Below are 17970 nucleotides of genomic sequence, written 5' to 3'. Positions count from 1 at the left end.
ATATACACACGAATCATTTCATGAGGGTTACTGTCTGAGGAGAACATTTAGTGTGAGTGAAAGACGCGTGGCTTTCTTTGACTATGTTTAACATTAGTTTAGTTTTTAAGTTAATTTAAGAAAAAACTATGTTAATATTAACGTCTGAGAAGCTGTTAAAGTGTGATGGGCATGTTAGTTATTCTCAAGTAGGCAGCTGGGCGCTTACATATTTGCTGACGTTTCCCTGTTATGTACCGGATTGTATCCGCCTCCCCCCCAAAAATATTTCACATCTTGAAGCCCTGACCCCCAGGACCTCAGAATGGGGCTGTGTTAGGAGACGGGTCTGTATAGAGGGGACTAAGGTGACATGAGGTCACCAGGGTGGGCCCTGATCCAACAGGACTGTGTCCTTATAAGGAGAGGAGATGAGGACACAGACACACACAGAGGGACGACCATGTGAGGACACGGGGAGCAGACGGCCGTCCACACGCCCAGGAGAGAGGCCTCAGGGGGACCAGCCCTGGGACGCCTGGATCTCGGACTCCAGCCTCCAGGACTGAGGAACATACATGTCTGTTGTTTGCCCAGGCTGGGGTCCTTTGTCATGGCCACCCTACTAAACACACACATTGGTCTTTCTCCAGTTAAAAAAAAAACAATTAGAAACAAACTAATCCCACAACATCTTTGCTAAGATCCTTGCAAAGCGAAGGATAAAACTCCAGGCTTATCTTTCTTTCTTGCTTGCTTTTTTTTTTACTTTAGGGAGAAATGACCTCGAAGGAGTGTAGAAAACTGCATGGGACACCGCCTTCTGCACAGTAAGGGACGTGGAGATGGTGGCATCTCTCCGTTGGGGGGTAAGTCAAGCAGACGTTTACGTCCGCTCCCCCCAAAGTTCTCCTCAGGGCCCTGAAAGTTCAGACGCCCCTTCGCAGGCCCGTGGCTTTGCAGGTTGGTGTTCATGCCGGCCTGTGCCTGCCCCGCCGGCCTGTCCGGGGGCTGGTCTCCCTCTGGGGGAGCTCCGGTGCAGCCCTGCCCGTTTGTTGTCTGCCACTCTCCACAGGACCGGGCTGGAGGGAAGACCTTCACCTCCATGTGGTCAGGGAGTACAGGGACCTGGGGCGAGCTCGCTCACAGCTCCCCTCGACAGTTCTTATTGTAAGTTAGCACTGGAGAACCTAAGTCACTGCCACCTCCAGCCCCGTGGAGGGAGAGACACTTTACATAATTATGTGGTCAGTACTGTGTCCTATTTTTAAAGGGTGGCATTCCCACTGCAAGGTATGGGCGGAAACGCAGCCGGGAGAGAGGCCAGGGCGTTGGTTTCCTGTGGCTGCTGTGGCCCAGTGGCTTAAAGGGGCATCTGTCCTCTGCTGGGAGGTCCTGGTCCGTCTCTGCCTTTGTGCAGCTTCGGGAGCCAGTGAGGCCCGGCCGCGAGGCTGCAAGCAGCTGCATAGTCTTCTGCCTGAGTCTCTCTGTCCTGCCTTCCTCGTCCTCGCTGAAGGACCCTGATTTGTCACTGGGCGCCCACCAGATCCCCAGGTCCCCTGCCCATCTCAGGGTCGGCCACCTCAACGCCCCCTTCACCGAGTAACAAAACGTCGCTGCAGGGGTAGGATGCATGGGTCTGGGCGGGTTCTGTGCTTCCACGGGCAGGGCCGCGCTGAGTCCATTTGGAGCCCAGCGGTCAGCGGGTGCCTGCCTGTGGTCATTGCCCTGTGGGCGAGCGGGCAGAGCAGTGGGCAGGGACGCAGGGCGGGAGCAGGAAGTACAGTGAGAATACGGTGGGGGTGCCCTTGTCTGGGGAAGCGCTGGGGCAGGACCGGCCTGAGGTCAGTAGCCTACACCTCCTGGAGCTTCCCAGCCTTTCGGGACGCCCCTGGCGAGGACGGTTAGAAGGCGGCCTCCAGGGGCTGTGAGGGCAGCAGGACACAGCAGACCTGTGCACAGGGCAGGGGGCCTTGGGTTGACAGTGGCCTGGGGAGAAGGGGCGAGGGTGCAGGAAGGGACAGAGTTAGGGCAGCCGGGGGCCTGTGAAGGCGTGGCCATCTCCATGGGGTGACGGCAGCCAGGGGCCACTTCTTGTGCCTACGGGGCAGGTGTCTGTGTGTCTGTGTGTGTGTGTGTGTGTGTGTAGCCCAGGAGCCCTGGGGTGGGCAAGACGAGGGGCCCTCCCTCAGACCTCTGGGAATGGCTGTAGTGCCGCGTGCTGCTGTGGAATGGGGGTGCAGACAGCTCCTCCCGGTCCTGACGTCAGTTATTTTGGGGGTTTCTCCAAACTGGGAGGTCTGGGTCACATGGCAATTGTATTTCTAACCATCCAATGAACGGATAAACAAAACGCAGAGGAAAGTCTGACACCTGCCACAGCAGGGATGGACCTTGGGGACAGTATGCTCCGCGACATCGTCAGACACACAGGGACAAATCCTGTAAAGTGCACCCATCTGAGGTCCCCAGAGGAGACAGGAAGCAGGATGGAGGGTGCAGGGCTGGGGTGGGGGGAAGGGAGGGGAGCGAGTGTGTAATGGGGACCAAGTCTCAGCTTCTGGGGACGGTGACACACCTGCAGCTGTGACGTACAGCGTATTGCCTTTAGATATCAATACTTCAAGTTTGCTAAGAAAGTAGGTCTCCTGTGAAGTACTCTCACCATAGAAATAAAGTAAAATAAACCAAAACAAAGTGCTATCCAGGTGGTTCCCCTTGGGTGGAAACAAGGGAATTTCTACACTGACGGGAGGGTAACCGCTGGCTTGCTGAGCCGAGAGCAGGACGCTGCCCACACAGACGTGCGTCTTTCCTGCTCAGGGGCTGCCCTGAGATGGGGGCTGCTTCTGGGCCGTCCAGTGGCCCCGGGAGCTCACAGCTTTGTCCTTATCGGTGCCCGAGACGGGACAGCTGAATGCTGCTGGTGACGTCTGAAGGGCAGGAGCTGCTCCGAGTTTACAAGTCAAGCCAGGCTTCAGGGACGTGCTGGTGACATTGTGTCAGTTCCCTGCCCATGTGCCCACAGCCAGTGTGACAGTGGGGACCCCCTGGGCTCCGTGTCCGAGCCCTGGCCTCCCTGTGCCATCCAGCCGGACACACCCAGGCAGGCGAGTTCATCCTGGAGCCCAGCGAGCCTCAGGCTGTAGCCACGAGCTGTCTGGGAGAAGGGACTTTCAGGGCTAGACTGGGAGACTCCCCAGCAGCAGGGACAAGCCACTCACCCCTCTGGGTGGCAGCCGCCAGGGAACATGGGGAGGGAAGTGACCCTTGCCTACAGCTGCCAGTGTGCCAGCCACCATCCAGCGTGTGTAGCTACTCTCAGTTCTGTCCTGGGAGCTGGGAATTTTCAACCCTGACCTTTGAACGGGTCATGAGACTGTGCCAGACCCAGCGTGACAGTGTGAGGCGTCCCTAAGACCCTGGGCTGGCTGGTAGCTCTGCCCTGGCCCTTCCCTGGGTATGGCCTGCAGTGTGTGTCTGTGTGGGGGGACACGGTGTTGGGTGGCAAGTGGCGGAAATGTCAGGCGCGGGAAGACGTTTGCAGCGACCTGGGAGGGACCTTTGTGGGCCCGTGAGTTTCGGTTTGGCTTTCATTTTTGTGTTTGGAAGTCCAGTCATTTCTAGGCTGGTGATGGTGGAACCACCGCAGAGCGGGACTTCCACAGAGAACGCATTTCTTGGTACCATCCCTTATCCTGCCTCCTTCCCTCCCCCACTCCTGACATGGAGTTTGTGTTGGTGACAGTCAGACGGGCCCCACCGGAGGCAGTTCCTCTTTCTACTCAATCTCAGGGGACCGTGCTAGAGGCCCCGTGCCTGCTGCCACATACCCACCTGTGCAGCCTCAACCTGTTGTCCCTTCCTGACACAGGCCTCACCCAGGCGCCTACAGGAACGAAGCCACGCTCACAGCCTGCATGCAGCGAAGCTGAGTTGTGGCTTCCGGTCGTGTGAAAGGCTGAACGGTGGACCACAAAAGATGTGTCCACGTCCTGAACCCCAGAACCTGGGGATGGGGCCCTGTCTAAAAACAGGGTCTCTGCAGACGGGACTGAGTGAGGGGTCTGAGGTGAGGTCGTCCTGGATCAGGGGGCCCTGAACCCAATGACAGTGTCCTCATCAGAGACAGAAGAGGAGGGACACAGACACAGAGGAGACGCCACGTGGAGACGGAGGCAGAGATGGGAGGGAGGCGGCCACCAGCCCAGGGACGCCTGGAGCCCCCAGGAGCTGGAAGGGGCAGGAGGGACCGTCCCCTGGGGCCTCCGGAGGGAGCGTGGCCCTGGGACACCTTGATGTCACACTCCTGGTCTCCAGGCCGGGGGAGGATGGGTGTCTTGGGTTAAACCCCTGCTACGTGGTCCTCCATCCCCGCCTCCCTGGGGAATTAGCTCGGAAGGCTTTCTCTGCACATTCGAAAGTAATTTCAAGATCAACAGCTAATATTCTAAGTTGTAAGAGATGCAAACGATTTCCGACACATCGGGAACATTACTTAAAAATACCGCTGCTCGGGGTCCCTGTGGAGGGTCTCGGGCAGCCTTGGGACTGGATGGGTGTTAGAAACGCCGAGCTGGGGAGGGGCTGCTTGTAAAGATGGGGGATCTCGCACCCTGCCCTTCCCTCCTGGAGCGCGTTTCATGTGTACTTGTGTTTCCGGGTTCTGATCGCAGTGTCAGGTGCAGTCTTTTGTTTCAAATGGTTTGAAACCATCAAATTGTGACGACAAAAATAGGTGTGTACCTGGAAACACAGACACCTGCTTCGTTTCCTGTGCCGTGAGGCCCCCCCACGCGTAACAGCTTCTCCTGACTAAAGGGTCATGTGAGCACAGCAGATCCAAGTGAAATAAAGGTATGGTCGCTTTCACACACAACCATTGAACGTAAACGTAAACTCCGACGTGGTGGCCGCTGCTTTCTCAGCGAAGTGACCCCTGCTCACCGTATCCTGACCCGTCTAGTGAAGGGGACGTCCCTACAGCTTGTGCACCTGCTGGGTCGGCCCCCCACCATCCCCGCAGAGGTCTGCCGGAGGCGGACGCGGGGCCCTCTGGGATTTGGGGGACCTCGGCTGAATAATAAGGGGGGTTCCCATTGTTGGGGTCCTGAGGACACCCAGAGTAGGAAGTACCCTGGGTGAGGGGCGCTTGTTTCCTGTTCCCCCAAACTTGGACAACTTGCTTGAACTTGTATTTCAACTGTAGAAGATCTGAACGCTCATCCAAAATAAAAAAACTGGACGGGGTGACGAGTCAGGGACTTTGAAGCATAGGTCACTGGGATGCTAGGGCGCCCGTGCACCGCAGGGGAGCTGAACGCTGATTGTCCTGAGAACCAGTGTGGAGTCTGGTGATGGTCGAGGCGTCCAGGCTACACAAGGAAATCCTGGAGGCCTGGGGCCAAGGCCTGGCCACATATCTCCCTGTGTCTTCTGACCCACAGGCTGCCCAGCTTCCAGGGACGACGTAAAAGAAGACTCTGCAGAATGACATGTCCCTCTGTCCCAGACATGGCTGCAGCTATGCATGGCCGTGGGTACAACAGGTGTCCCGAAAGCCGTGCCCAGGCCACACTTACTACAGAGACCAGCGCGAGGCGTGGGGGCAGAAGCACCGCCCAGCCTCTCGTCCCAGAGTGGTCACTCCTTTCCAGGAACGACAGCTTAGGACGAGGAGCAGAGAAGAAAGCAGTGGCCGGGGTCTCAGTGCTGTGTAGGAACGCGTCCCGTCCCATCCGTGTGGGTTTCCGGGGCTGCCGGAAACACAGGGGCACAGACTGGAAGGGATTCTCTCACAGAATAACAAACAGAAATGTGTGCACGTCCAGATTTGAAGACCAGAAGTCTGAGATCCAGGTGTCCAGGGCGGGTCCCCCCTGAGGCCTCTCTCCTGGGCGTGTGGACGGCCGTCTGCTCCCCGTGTCCTCACATGGTCGTCCCTCTGTGTGTGTCTGTGTCCTCATCTCCTCTTCTCATAAGGACACAGTCCTATTGGATCAGGGCCCACCCTGGTGACCTCATGTCACCTTAGTCCCCTCTTTACAGACCCTATTGCCAAATAAGGTCCCGTTGTGGGCACTGGGGCTTCCACCAGCGACTTGTAAGACACAGTTACACCCATCCACAGCCCGTGTCTGAGCGGTGATGTCTCTGCACCACATGGGGACTAGGTATCTCATGATCCTGTTGCTTCCCCAGTGAATGAATGACGTAACACTGCCCCAGGTACCCAGTGTTTGGCTCTTAAGGACTGGAGGTGTGCTTCTGCAGACACAAAATATCATGCCCAGCCTCCCACCTCCAACCCTCAGCGCCTCTGAGGGAGAAGGGCTGGGTTTCCCAAATGGGAAAGGCCCCTGGGCCGAGCATGGGAAGCCTAGAAGCTCCTGTAAAGCAGATCTTTATCTTTCTATGAAGGGACTGACAACCACCTCACAGCAGGCTTTCCTGTTTATCTTGGGGTCCTAGTGATCGGCTGGATGCTTGCTCTGCTGCTTGCACAATGCATTTCCTCGCCTTGGACAAGGTGGGGATCGAGACATTGAGTCAGTCTGTCCTGACACTCTTTGCAGAGGTAAAGAAAGATGTCAGTTGGCCTGTGACCACAACTTTCAGAGTGTTATCAGTTAGCAGAAGACGTAAAAAGAAAGTGGGAAGGGGTTTGCAAACGAGGCAGCTACAGTTCTTGATTTCTAATCCTGGCTGAGGCTCCTTGAACTTGGATTCTGTCATCATTTCCCTCCTCGGAATGTTACAACAGAAAGCTACATGGACCCCTATGAAACAAAGTATGCTTTCCTTCTTAGAACACAGGGCCATGCACACGAGGTCGAGGTCGGAAATAACTCACCCTAGAAAAAGGGCTACACACCTCATTGCTGAATATCACTACAGTCACCTTCCAAGGACTCCCCTTGGGAAGCTGTGCACTGATGCCAGTGCCTAGTCCACCCTTCAGAGCAATGTTGGAACTCTTTTTCTGGAATGGCCATCAGAGCTGTCGTCGTATTACCCTTGACGTCCTGAATGTCATCAAAAAGTCTTCCTTCCAGTATTTCCTTTATCTTCAGGTAAAGAAAGAAGTCATCGGGGGCCAGGTCAGGTGAGTAGGGAGGGTGTTCCAATGCAGTTATTTGTTTACTGGCTAAAAGCTCCCTCACAGACAGTGCCGTGTGAGCTGGTGCATTGTCGTGATGCAAGAGCCATGAATTAATTGTTGGCGAAAAGTTCAGGTCGTCTAACTTTTCCACACAGCCTTTTCAGCACTTCCAAATAGTCAACTTGGTTAACTGTGCGTCCAGTTGGTACAAATTCATAATGGACAATCCCTCTGATACCAAAAAAGGTGAGCAACATCGTTGCAACAAATTCGCGAACTTAATTGCCAGACCTCGCATATTATATCATACAAAGTTACGCGTCAATTATATCGCAACAGAACTGGGGAAGAAACAAAAAGCTATGTCCACACAAAGACTTGTACAAGAAAACCACACACAGCCACGTTCTCTCGTGCCCTTACCCACCCCCTAAGATGAGCTGGGTGGTCAATTGCTTGGGCAGGAGGGTGAAGCTCACCTACTTAGTGATGACTTTGGGGGTGCCCCCAGCCCCCAATTCCTGAGGCCCCTTCACCGAGCCCCTCTCCATGCTCACACAGTGACAGAGGCTTAGCCACCTCACCGTGGCGCTCAGCATTTCTGTTCCCTGGGCATTGATGCTCCTTGGGGCATGGGGAGACCCTGCACATCGGATCCGGGGGGGCAGCTGAAAGGAGAGTAGGGCTTCAGCCTGAGCAGCGAGCCTGGGGTGGACATCGCATGGGCGGGCCTCATGGAGAACACAGCAGAGACTCGGGAGGGTGGCCGGACCCTGGGAGTTGGGCACGGCTGGGTGAGTGGCAGAGTGAGCCCTGAGCAAGGCCCGGGAAGCAGGTGTCAGCCAGGTGGTTGCTACCAAACTGTGCCGGTGTCACCTTGGTCAGGCCGCCATATCCAGATAGGGGGTCAAACAGCAGTCTAGATGCTGCTGTGAGGGTACTGTTTTGGGTGAGATGAGCATTTAAATCGGTGGACTTGGAGGGAAGCCATACTGTGGGTGGGCCTCGTCTAATCAGTTGAAGGCCTGCATAGAGCCAAGCCTGACCTCCCTCCTCTGAGGGAGAGAGAACTCTGCCTCCAAGGCCTCTGGATTCGAGCTGCAACATCAGCTCTTCCCTGGGTCTCTGGCCTGCTGGTCCACCCTGCAGAGTTGGGACTTGACAGCTTCCATAGTCCTGTGAGTCAGGTCCTTAAAGTAAATTCCCTCTCTCTCTCTGTCTCTCTCTCCGCCCCATCCATGTATGTATGTATGTATATATGTGTTTGTCTACCATCCATCTATCTGTTTCTACGTTTCTGTCAATCATTTATCATCTATCATCTATCTGTTTCTATGTTTCTATCTATGTTTCTATCTGTATCTGTCATCTATTTATGTTTCTATGTTTCTTTCTATGTTTCTATCATCATCTATCTATCTATGTGTCTATCATGTATGTATCTATCTCCCTCGACCCCCTTTTGTTCTCTCAGGCCGCCAGCAGATTGGACGATCGATGGGGACCACCCACACTGGGGAGGGCTGGCTGCCTTACTCAGTGTCTCCATTCAAATGCTGGTCTCACCCAGAAACCCCCTCACAGAATTATCCAGAATCCTGTGTAACCAGTCTCTGGGCCCCCTGCGGCCCTGCTAAGTTGACACATACAATCCCTGTTTCTGTGGAGAACCCCAGTAGGCAAACCCTCAGACCAGCAGAACCCTGGCAGACGCTCCGGACTTTCCCAGCGCGGGGCCAACGCGCCTCTCTGACTCCTGAGACAGCTTCTTTCCAAAGACACACTCCCCCCCACGTCTGAACCGACACGTTCTCCACCCACCAGGCCCCTGGAACTTCAGCGCCAAGACCCTCCATCAGTGGCAGAATCGGGTCACTTCCAAGCACACGGCATGAATGACAGATGAGGATGGGGTGATACTAAGAAACAGTATTTCTAGGTGTGGCAGACTCGGGGGTCCCAGCCGCCTGGCAGGGCCAGAGACGACATCTTGGGCCTGGGCATGATTTGAGGGACCGGCTCCCTCCATGTTGGGATCAGAGGCCGTGCGGGTCACGGGCCCCACCCATCCCACCGCCACGAGCAGAGCGCGGGGGTCGGGAGCGAGGAGACACGGGCTGTTGCCCTGGGCAGAGTGCTGAGAATATTCACAGGCTGCGGCTGGCTCACCTTGACTCGCCTGCAGCATGGAAGCTGAATTCCACCCTATCCTTGCAGACATTTGAACACCACCTCCTGAGTCCTGGAGGAAAGGAGCCCCGGCCCACCCTCCTCACTCATCAACCAAGTTGTCGGGTGAGGAACCTTGGGAACCCTTCGCATCCCCCCCACCCCCACCCGCCGCCTTCCTACTAGAAAGGTGACTGAGCTGAGAATAACTATTTCCTAATTTACGTGTGTTCCACCACAGGCACGCAGCTGATTTAACACACAGGCCTGCAGCAGCGACACACCCATTGTATGGATTGCTAAACTGAGGACAGTGCGTCCTGAGCCAGGAAAAGGGCCCAGACCTCCCCACTGAGCCCCACCTTGGCGGCGGCGGTGCTACCGTTCAACGTCATCTCGTTTCATGGGTGGACACGTCGTATCTGTGCAGCTCGGTCCTTAGGGACGCCTGATTATCAGCACAGCACCCTGGCAATGCAGGTAGGGAATCTATGGCTTTTCGAGGTTGTCAGAAGAGGAAATTGAGGTTAAGCCATTAGGTCGCGACCTAGCCATGGTCAGACGCACCGCTGGTGATGTTCAAAGACACACGTGCAGGAGGCGAGCCCACGCCCGGCCCACCACGCACGCCCGGCCCATTACGCACGCCCAGCCCACCACACACCGCCAGCCCTAGCACGCAAGCCCGGCCCACCACGCACCACTGGCACACCCACCTCCTCGTGGCCCACCACGCAAGCCCGGCCCATTACGCACGCCCAGCCCACCACACAGCCGCCAGCACGCGCCACCGCGCACCCCTGCCACACCCGCCTCCTCGTGGCCCACATCGTGACCCTAGAGGTGGCCCCGTGGTCCCACTTCCCACCTCCTCGACCTCATGCGGCGCAGAGGCCGTGTCTGAGGCACTGTGACCACCAGCCCCAAAAAGACACCTGTGGGTTTGGGGGAGAAACCGACGGCTGGCGCGCTGTCCTGGGAAGCAGTGTGCAGTCACTGCAGTTGCAGCCACGTTTCGGAAGAGGGCTGCTGTAGCCCTTACCCTGCATCGTGGCAGGGCGTGGGGTGGTACTGGGTCACAGGTCACTCGGTGTTTATACGGCGGTGTGTCCTGGGCTGTGGCAGGGCCACCGCACAGCCACATGTCACAAGAAATGGGCACAGAGCCAGGGATGGACCGGAACCCTGAGCTGGCACTAGGGAGTGGGGAGGCGGGGCCGGGCGCTCAGCGCGCACCTGGTGGCCAGGTGAGAGTGGCGGTGCGGGGCTGGGGCTGGGTGGTGCGTGTTGGGTGTGAAGCTGCACATTCGGGGGGTGGGGGGCAGTGACCTCTGAGGACAAGCCCTGACCCTGCCACACACGTCACCCGTCACGTGGAGGGCGGCACCAGGCAGGGGTGCAGCGAGCCACCAGCCCTGCCTCACCCCTGCGCCCCACAGAAGCCCAGCACGTGCCCTGGTTCCGATGGCCCGCTCCCCAACCCCCCTGAGTCTGGGGACCAAGTATAAGGCGCTGAGGAACTTGTCTGAGTCTCTGAGTGAAAGGGCACCCACTTTCAGTGGAGAAACAGGGTGTGCGGCTGGTCTGTGTGCTGGGCTTTGGCACACACGAGCTTTCCTGGGTGGGGCCGTCCAGCCCGGGCACAGACTGCCCGTTAACATCTCGGGGTAACGTGGACTCGGCCACGCCGTGACCCAAATGAGATCCCCGAGGGGTGGGCAATGAGGCCGAAATCTTCGGTGCGGGCCCCCAATGATCTGCCTGGTCCCCAGTATTTTCTCTGGTCCCCCAGTAATCTCGTTGGTCCTCGGTAATCTCTCTGGTCTCCATATTCATTCTGGTCCCCCGTCATCTCTGTAGTCCCCAGTATTCCCTCTGGGCCCCAATAGCCTCCCTGGTCCCCCTTTCACCTCTGGTCCCCAATATCTCCTCTGGCCCCCAGTATCCTCTCTGGTCCCCAACATCCCCTGTGATACCCCGTCTCCCATCTGATCCCATCATCTCTCCCATCCGGCACATTTTAGTCAAGGGCGATTCGGACAAAGGCTGGGGTTATTAACAGCAGCCAGCATGGCCCCCGGGGGTGTTGTGAACTGGGAATCCAAGCCACCAGCAGGACCTGCTCGCCCAGCCTCACCCGCCTCGGGATGCCCAGGGCGGGATCCTGGCCCTCCCCTCATTTGCATGGCCCTCATTTAGAACGGGGCCCGCGGTGTTTACTTAGAAGGGAGCTGTGCGGGTGGACAGGCGCCCAATGCTGGGCTCTCAGCAGCACACTTGGGCGGGCTTCCTGTGAGCATGACTCGGAAGCCAGAGCAAGCAGAGCACCTTGCGAGCTGTGGGGGCTGAGGAAGTAGGAGCGGCCATCAGATGGCAGCTGCTCTGCTTCCCTCTCTGACTTTGTCAGATCGAGACACAGCCCCTCATTCAGTGGCATCCGCTGCATTCACCACATTGTGCAACCACCAGCTGTGTGGGGTTCTAGAACATTCCCACCCCCCCACACGGACGGGTCTTTAGCTTTAAATACGGTCGTCAGACACAACACTCAGAATCCTCAGGCATGAAGTGATGATGGTGATAATGTAATAATAGCAGGAACAGGAGCAGGCAGTGTAGACCACTGACTGGGGGGGGTGACCTTGCATGTGTCGCTTCGTCTCTCTGTGCCTCAGTTCCCCACGTATGATGTGATGCCAGCAACTTCCTCACAGGGCCATCGTGACCATTCTGACTCATCTGAGTTACGCACCCAGAACCTGCAATCCTGAATGGTTTGGGATGAGCCCCCCAATCAGAATGACATTTATCAGGCACTTACTCTCCACGAACAACACCCATCCATCCATCCATCCATGCATCTGTCAATCATGTATCATATCCATCCATCCACCCATCCATCTGTTAATCATCTATCCATCCATCCATCCATCCATCCATCCATCCATCCATCCATCAATCATGTATCATATCCATCCATCCATCCATCCATCCATCCATCCATCCATGCATCTGTCAATCATGTATCATATCCATCCATCCACCCCTCCACCCCTCCATCTACCCATCCATCCATCCATCCATCCATCCATCCATGCATCTGTCAATCATGTATCATATCCATCCATCCACCCATCCACCCATCCATCCATCCACCCATCCATCCATCCATCCATCCATCCATCCATCCATCCATCTGTCAATCATGTATCATATCCATCCATCCACCCATCCACCCATCTATCCATCTATCTGTCAATCATCTATCCATCCACCCATCCTCACATCCATCTATCCATCTGTCAATCATCTATCATATCCATCCTCCATCCTCCACCGACCCACCCATCATCCATCCAGCAAGCCAGCCAACAGTTACAAGTGCTTGGTGATCCCTTGTGGTCTCATTTACAAAGTCACAGACACCGGCCCATCCTACCCCACACGCCTACCGCACAGGCATGAATGCCTGCCGGGCTGCCTGCCGGTTACTCCCTTTCTTCAGTGTAGGGGTGGTCTTGTGTATTAAACACCTGGCAATCCCAGGCCTCCAGCCACAGGCTTCCCATTTGTCTCCTGGGCAGGGGGTGGTCACTAGGATTTGGTGACCACGTCCTAGGTGGACATCACCCTCCCTGCACGACCTGTGGCCTTGGCGGTGCCCAAGGGGAAAGCATTCTTCCCGCATGCAAACGTCTTAAAAGGCAAAAAATGTATGGTGACATCCGGCCCACGGGCCTGATGCACATTGCAGCTGAAATGCACATTCCAGCTGCACCGCTGGGTTGTGAGCGGGGCAATGGGAGATGGTGCCACCTGGACCCAGTTCCTGCTTTTCCTGCGTTAGAGCCCCGCTTCTGACCATGCATATGACAAGGACGGGGAAATACAACAAGCTGTCCTGTTTGAAAACAGAAGCACGCGCTCTGTCTGTGGTTCCTCCTCCCGGGACTGGGAGCCACACCAGTGCAGCTGGCCTGCCTGTACAGCAGCGGGAATTCCCAGGCCGGCTCCCCAGGCAGCACGTGGCAGGGCTCGCCTCCTGCCCAGAGTCCTGGGGGACGGTTTTGAACATGTACCAAGAAGCCGCGCTCCTAGGTGACACCGCGTCCGTGAGCCACCTGAGGTGTCCGGTGCTCAGCGGCCCCCTTCGTGGCATAGAACCCTAGCAGCCCGCCCACCGCCCCCTTCCCGGGGCGTCTGGCTGAATGGGCTTTGAAGGGCAGTGGTTTTATTGTCCAGCTGACTGGCTGGCAAAGCCTTTCTGGAGGTTTTCCTTGTTCCGTCTACACCACAGACAGGAGGGTGCTTGTTTGTTCCTGGCACTGCCCGTTTATCCCACCTTTGCACCTTAGGACCCTTCCTGGACACCCCCCCAGACACACACACACCCTGTTCCTGACCGTGCACTTAAGCAGAAGGGGCAGAGAACCCACCTGGAGCAGCAGCCGGAGCGCGCGCAGACCACAGAGTCAGGGGGCAGCGTGCAGCCGAGCCTCAGAGCCCGCTCTCAGGATGCCAGCTGTCATTCCGCACGCACAGCCCTCCTGTGCACAGGGCTCCACGTTAGCCTGGGTTCCCACGCACAGCAGCAGTCCCAGCGGCCGTCGGGTGCCTCCTGCACGTTGCAGAGGTGGCATGGTGCCCTCACCAAATGCGAATTCTCTGAGGTCCTCCTCGGAGGTCACGGCCCGCGGTGCAGAAGCAGGGCAAGCACAAAGGAAACCCGCGTTGACGTTTCCTGTATAAATAACGTGCATGTGCCAGCGTGGAGGGCCCAACCCTGAGGGCCCCCGCCTGCTCTCTGGCGCCTGCCGCCTCAGGACGACTGTCAGGCGGCTGCAGGGAGACGCTCCTGGCCAGGGCGACGGACGTGTCCCGGACGTCACAGCAGCCGGGACACTGAAGTTCCACTCCCAGGCACGACCAATTCCTGTTTTGATTTTTCTCTATTATTAAAAAAAAAGTAAAAGAAGAACGTTCTAAGAACATATTTCCTTTCCTGTTCTAAAGCTGTGCACATTGCGACATCTTTTGGTCTGCAGCCGGAAGGTGACACGCTGCAGGCCAGAGGCATAGATGCTGTGTGTATGTGTCACCCGTCTGTCAATCACGTGTGCATTCTATACACTGTGTACACGTGTATCCATCCGTCTATCATTTATACTGATCTACATCTATTTATTATCTGTAATTTGTCTGCATCTGTCTGCATATCATCTGTTCTTCTACTTAGGTGTATCTATCGATTTATATTTACCTGTGTATCATCTGTGTGCCATCCATCTATTGATCTCTCCATCCATCCATCTGCCTATCGTGTATTTATCTGTCGTCCATCCATCCATCCATAAGGAGGGGAGGCAGCCTACAATTCTGCCCGTCACACTTGATATGTTCAAATGATTCGTGTCTTGAGTTAGCACAGGATCTGCATTTTCAGAAGCACTTTTTCCTGGTCAGGGCTGAGAAATCAAGGCCATTCTGGGGCGGGTGGGGACACAGGTCCACCCGTAATGGGGCCACTCAGTCACTTGAAGGCAGGTACAGGATGGCTAGGCTGAACATGGGGATTGGTCTCTGGTGGCTGATTTCAGAAACGCCTTATGAGGGAGGCCCCCTCCCAGAGGGCTCATGGTTGAGGGGTCAGTGTGGTGTCTTGTGCTGAAATGGGGCGTCCCCGTGGCCAGGGCACCGTGTGTGAGAAAGGGACCATGTGGATTGGGAGTGCCCGGGCGTGGTCACAGGGCTGACGGGTCCCCACGGCGCAGCACCTCTGGCTGCGTCTTCCAGGTCCCCGCTTGTCAGGACCCTCGCTGTCCTCGGTGAGGCAGCCCCCAGGCGGCCCTGCCACCATGGTTCCCAGCCAGGCTGGTTTCCCTCGTCACCTTCCTGATCCGTTCTCTCGTCTCTAAACACGCCAGGGGGCATTTACCTGTGGGCAGTGCCCCGCGGACGCAAAGGGGGCGGTTTCGAGTGGCCAGTGATAAAACTATTGTTCACAAAGAGTTAAAAGTGTATAAAATGACGGGGTGCATGCGTCTTTGCTGGGCCTTCTTAACCCAGCAGAGTCATAAGGGGCTGAATGCATCGGGGACCCTGCAGTGGACCCGAGACCTGTGAGTGGTCGGCCGTGCAGCTGTCAGGCAGGGTTGCAACACTGTCCGTAAGGAGGAAGGTGGGAAATCCTTATGCTTTGAGGTCCATACAGTCTTTGTTGAGATGGCTGGACTCTGCGGCTATAATAAAAGCAGCCAGAGGTGATATGTGACTGAATGTGCACAGCAGCGTTTCGATAAAACTTTATTTACAAAAGCAAGTTGGGGGCCGATCCGGCCTACAGGCCTGGGTTTCCCCACCACTGCTCTGTGGCCCCAGGGAGGTGATTGGTCTCTGGTCGATCAGCGGGGACCCCACAGTTGCAGGCTGCACCCCAGGGTGGTGAGCTGGGCTGGTTCTGAGCCCCACGATGCCGTAAGTCATGCTGTGTATGTGGGGAAATGCAAATATCTCTGTCAGTGGGTCACAGAGGTGTCCTGGGTCCCAGGGCCGTGGCAGGGTCACTCTCAGCTGCTCAGGAAGCTGCTGGGCAGGGGCCCGGGTAGGCGCCGCATTTCTGTTGTGTGGAGCTGGCTCTGAGGAGGGGAGGGAATCCCTGGGCACTGGGGACACAGAGCTGCAGGTGGCAGGTGACAGGGAGGATGGAAGGAGACGTCCCGGCCCTGCCATCTGCCCTCAGAAGCCAGCCTTGGGCTCCAGAGCATCCTGTCACGTGTGCTGTGGACACACGGGGCCTCAGACTGCTGACCGCTCACCCAGACGCTGACCGACGGACACAGGGCAGGTGTCCGGGGCTGAGGTCTGGCTGGGAGCCACTGCACCCCAAGCCTGAGCCTTTCAATGCCAGGGGTCCCCTCTTCCAGGTCTGTGTCACCCCCACCAGCTCGTCATTGTCACCTCCACAGGTGGTCATGTTTGCCCGTGACTCTGCTTAGTCCGTAGCCAGCAGCACGCCCACCAGAGCAGGGGCGCTCCCCACCCATCCCGTCCGTCCCCTGGAACCTGCACCTCCTGGAAGGGCTCTGGCGACGCTTGTCATACGAGGGCTCATGGAGGCGGCCTCTGTGGGCTGGGCGGGCGGGCGGGCGGGCGTAGGAGGGAACGTGCGCTTCTGCGGGAGGCAGTTACCGGCTGGGAGGTGGAGGGCAGCTGGGATGCAGGGCCCTGGAGCTGATGGGCTCGGGGCGTCTCCTGGGGCGTCGGAGCTTGTGCTGACGAGCCCAGGGCAGTCACTGATCGGGGGCGTAAGGAAACCCAGGGGAACAGGCAGAGACCCGGTCCCTCCTAGCGGGCGAGGTCCTCGGTGGTCGGGCATCGCATCCCGGTGCCACCTGGACGTGGACAATGGCGCTGGGCGATGAGCGGGGTTCTTCATATCCAGAGGCGGGACTCACCCAGCGCTGGGCAAGCATGTCTCTTCCTTCAGCGCAAACAGCGATGCTTGCTTAACAAGGGTTTGGGCAGCAACTCACGAAGCGGTGGCTTAAACCACAAGGAGGTTATTATTTTCTTTACTTAATAAGAAACCCAGAGACGAGCCCGCAGGGTGGGGTTGACAGCTGCATGCCGTCATCAAGGAGCCCTCTCTTTTCTCTTTTCCTCAGCCTGTTCTGCTCTGCCTTCCTCACCTCTGTGCCTCCGTAATTCTTGTTAGAATTTCAGATACTGCTATTTTTTATTTTTATTAGTTTTTTTTATTTTTCAATGACAGTTGACATACAATATTATATTCCAGGCGTACAGCATAGCGGTTGCACATTTATATAACTTACGAAGTGGTCACCCCAATAAGTCTAGTCCCCACGTGGTGCCCTACAAACTTATTACAATGTTATGGACTATATTCCCTGTGCTGTCTTCTATAAATCAACAAACAACAAGTGCTGGCGAGGATGTGGAGAAAAGGGAACCGTCGTGTACTGTGGGTGGGGTTGCAGATTGGGGCAACCACTATGGAGGGTCCTCAAAAAATTAAAAATAGAACTACCTTATGACCCAGCAACTCCACGTCTGGGTATTTATCCGAAGAAATCCAAAACACTCATTTAAAAAGATATGTAGACCTGTCTCTTTTTGTTTCTCCACCACCCTCATTAGTATCTTAGCGTCCTGACCTTTGTTGCCTCATGGCCCAGAGTGGTTGCCAAGGCACCAGTCATCACATCTGCGTCTTGGGCAAGACAAGGAAAGGAGCTCTGCCAGCCCGCTCTCCTCTGAGCCTGGCCTGTTGGCAGGAAAGCAGCATCTTTCTCAACACCCCTCCGCTGATTTACTCTTATATCACACTGGTCAGCAGTGGGTTCCCTAGCAATGTCCAGTGGCCAGGGACATTGGGAACCGCAGCGAGCAGCAGTGGTCAGACCTGGGATCTGTGGCCGGAATGGACACCGCACAGAAGGGACGCCCTGTTGGGACTGCCCCTGCTTCTCTGCATCTGAATCGCCAGGAGGCAGCCTGGGCTGTGAGCTGCTGCCCTTCCATCACAGTCATGTGTCTTGGCGGCCGGTTGGAAGGGACAATAAAGATAATAATAGCAATTCCTGTGGTCAGAGCTCTCCGGCACTTCCTGGAATACTGAGTGTCGTCTGTCCCTGCTTGCAGCACCCTCAGCTCAGCTGACCGCTCCTCCTTGAGGCCGCAGGGGTGACCTGCAGTCACGC

At 56.5% G+C, this 17970-nt stretch overlaps 1 protein-coding gene and 1 long non-coding RNA gene across 6 annotated transcripts in view; one reads left to right on the top strand and one right to left on the bottom strand.

The window, feature by feature from the left end:
- The window catches only part of P2RY8 (P2Y receptor family member 8), a 34142-nt gene extending 19755 nt beyond the window's left edge, over nt 1–14387 (bottom strand). Inside the window, exons 1-2 of one of the 3 annotated variants that reach the window (XR_012493371.1) lie at nt 13687–14387; nt 10044–12017 (exon numbers count right to left, since the gene is read on the bottom strand). The gene's annotated coding sequence lies outside the window, so the exon portion shown is untranslated. Of the gene's footprint in view, nt 1–10043; nt 12018–13686 lie in introns of those variants that run through there. The other 2 variants (XM_019719378.2, XM_019719379.2) reach the window with 2 other exon arrangements.
- Nucleotides 446–10017, top strand: LOC141569656 (uncharacterized). 3 transcript variants are annotated; one of them, XR_012493376.1, is made up of 4 exons: nt 446–559; nt 754–848; nt 9299–9376; nt 9492–10017. It is a non-coding gene; the product is annotated as an uncharacterized LOC141569656 (long non-coding RNA). The 3 variants fall into 3 exon arrangements; XR_012493377.1 differs by having other exon boundaries at nt 5427–9376; XR_012493375.1 differs by having other exon boundaries at nt 451–848.
- Nucleotides 14388–17970: the final 3583 nt, after the last annotated feature.

This window comes from Rhinolophus sinicus, chromosome X (assembly GCF_036562045.2).
Source record: "Rhinolophus sinicus isolate RSC01 chromosome X, ASM3656204v1, whole genome shotgun sequence".
Taxonomy (NCBI): Eukaryota; Metazoa; Chordata; class Mammalia; order Chiroptera; family Rhinolophidae; genus Rhinolophus; species Rhinolophus sinicus.
This window is presented reverse-complemented; position numbering and strand designations above follow the sequence as displayed.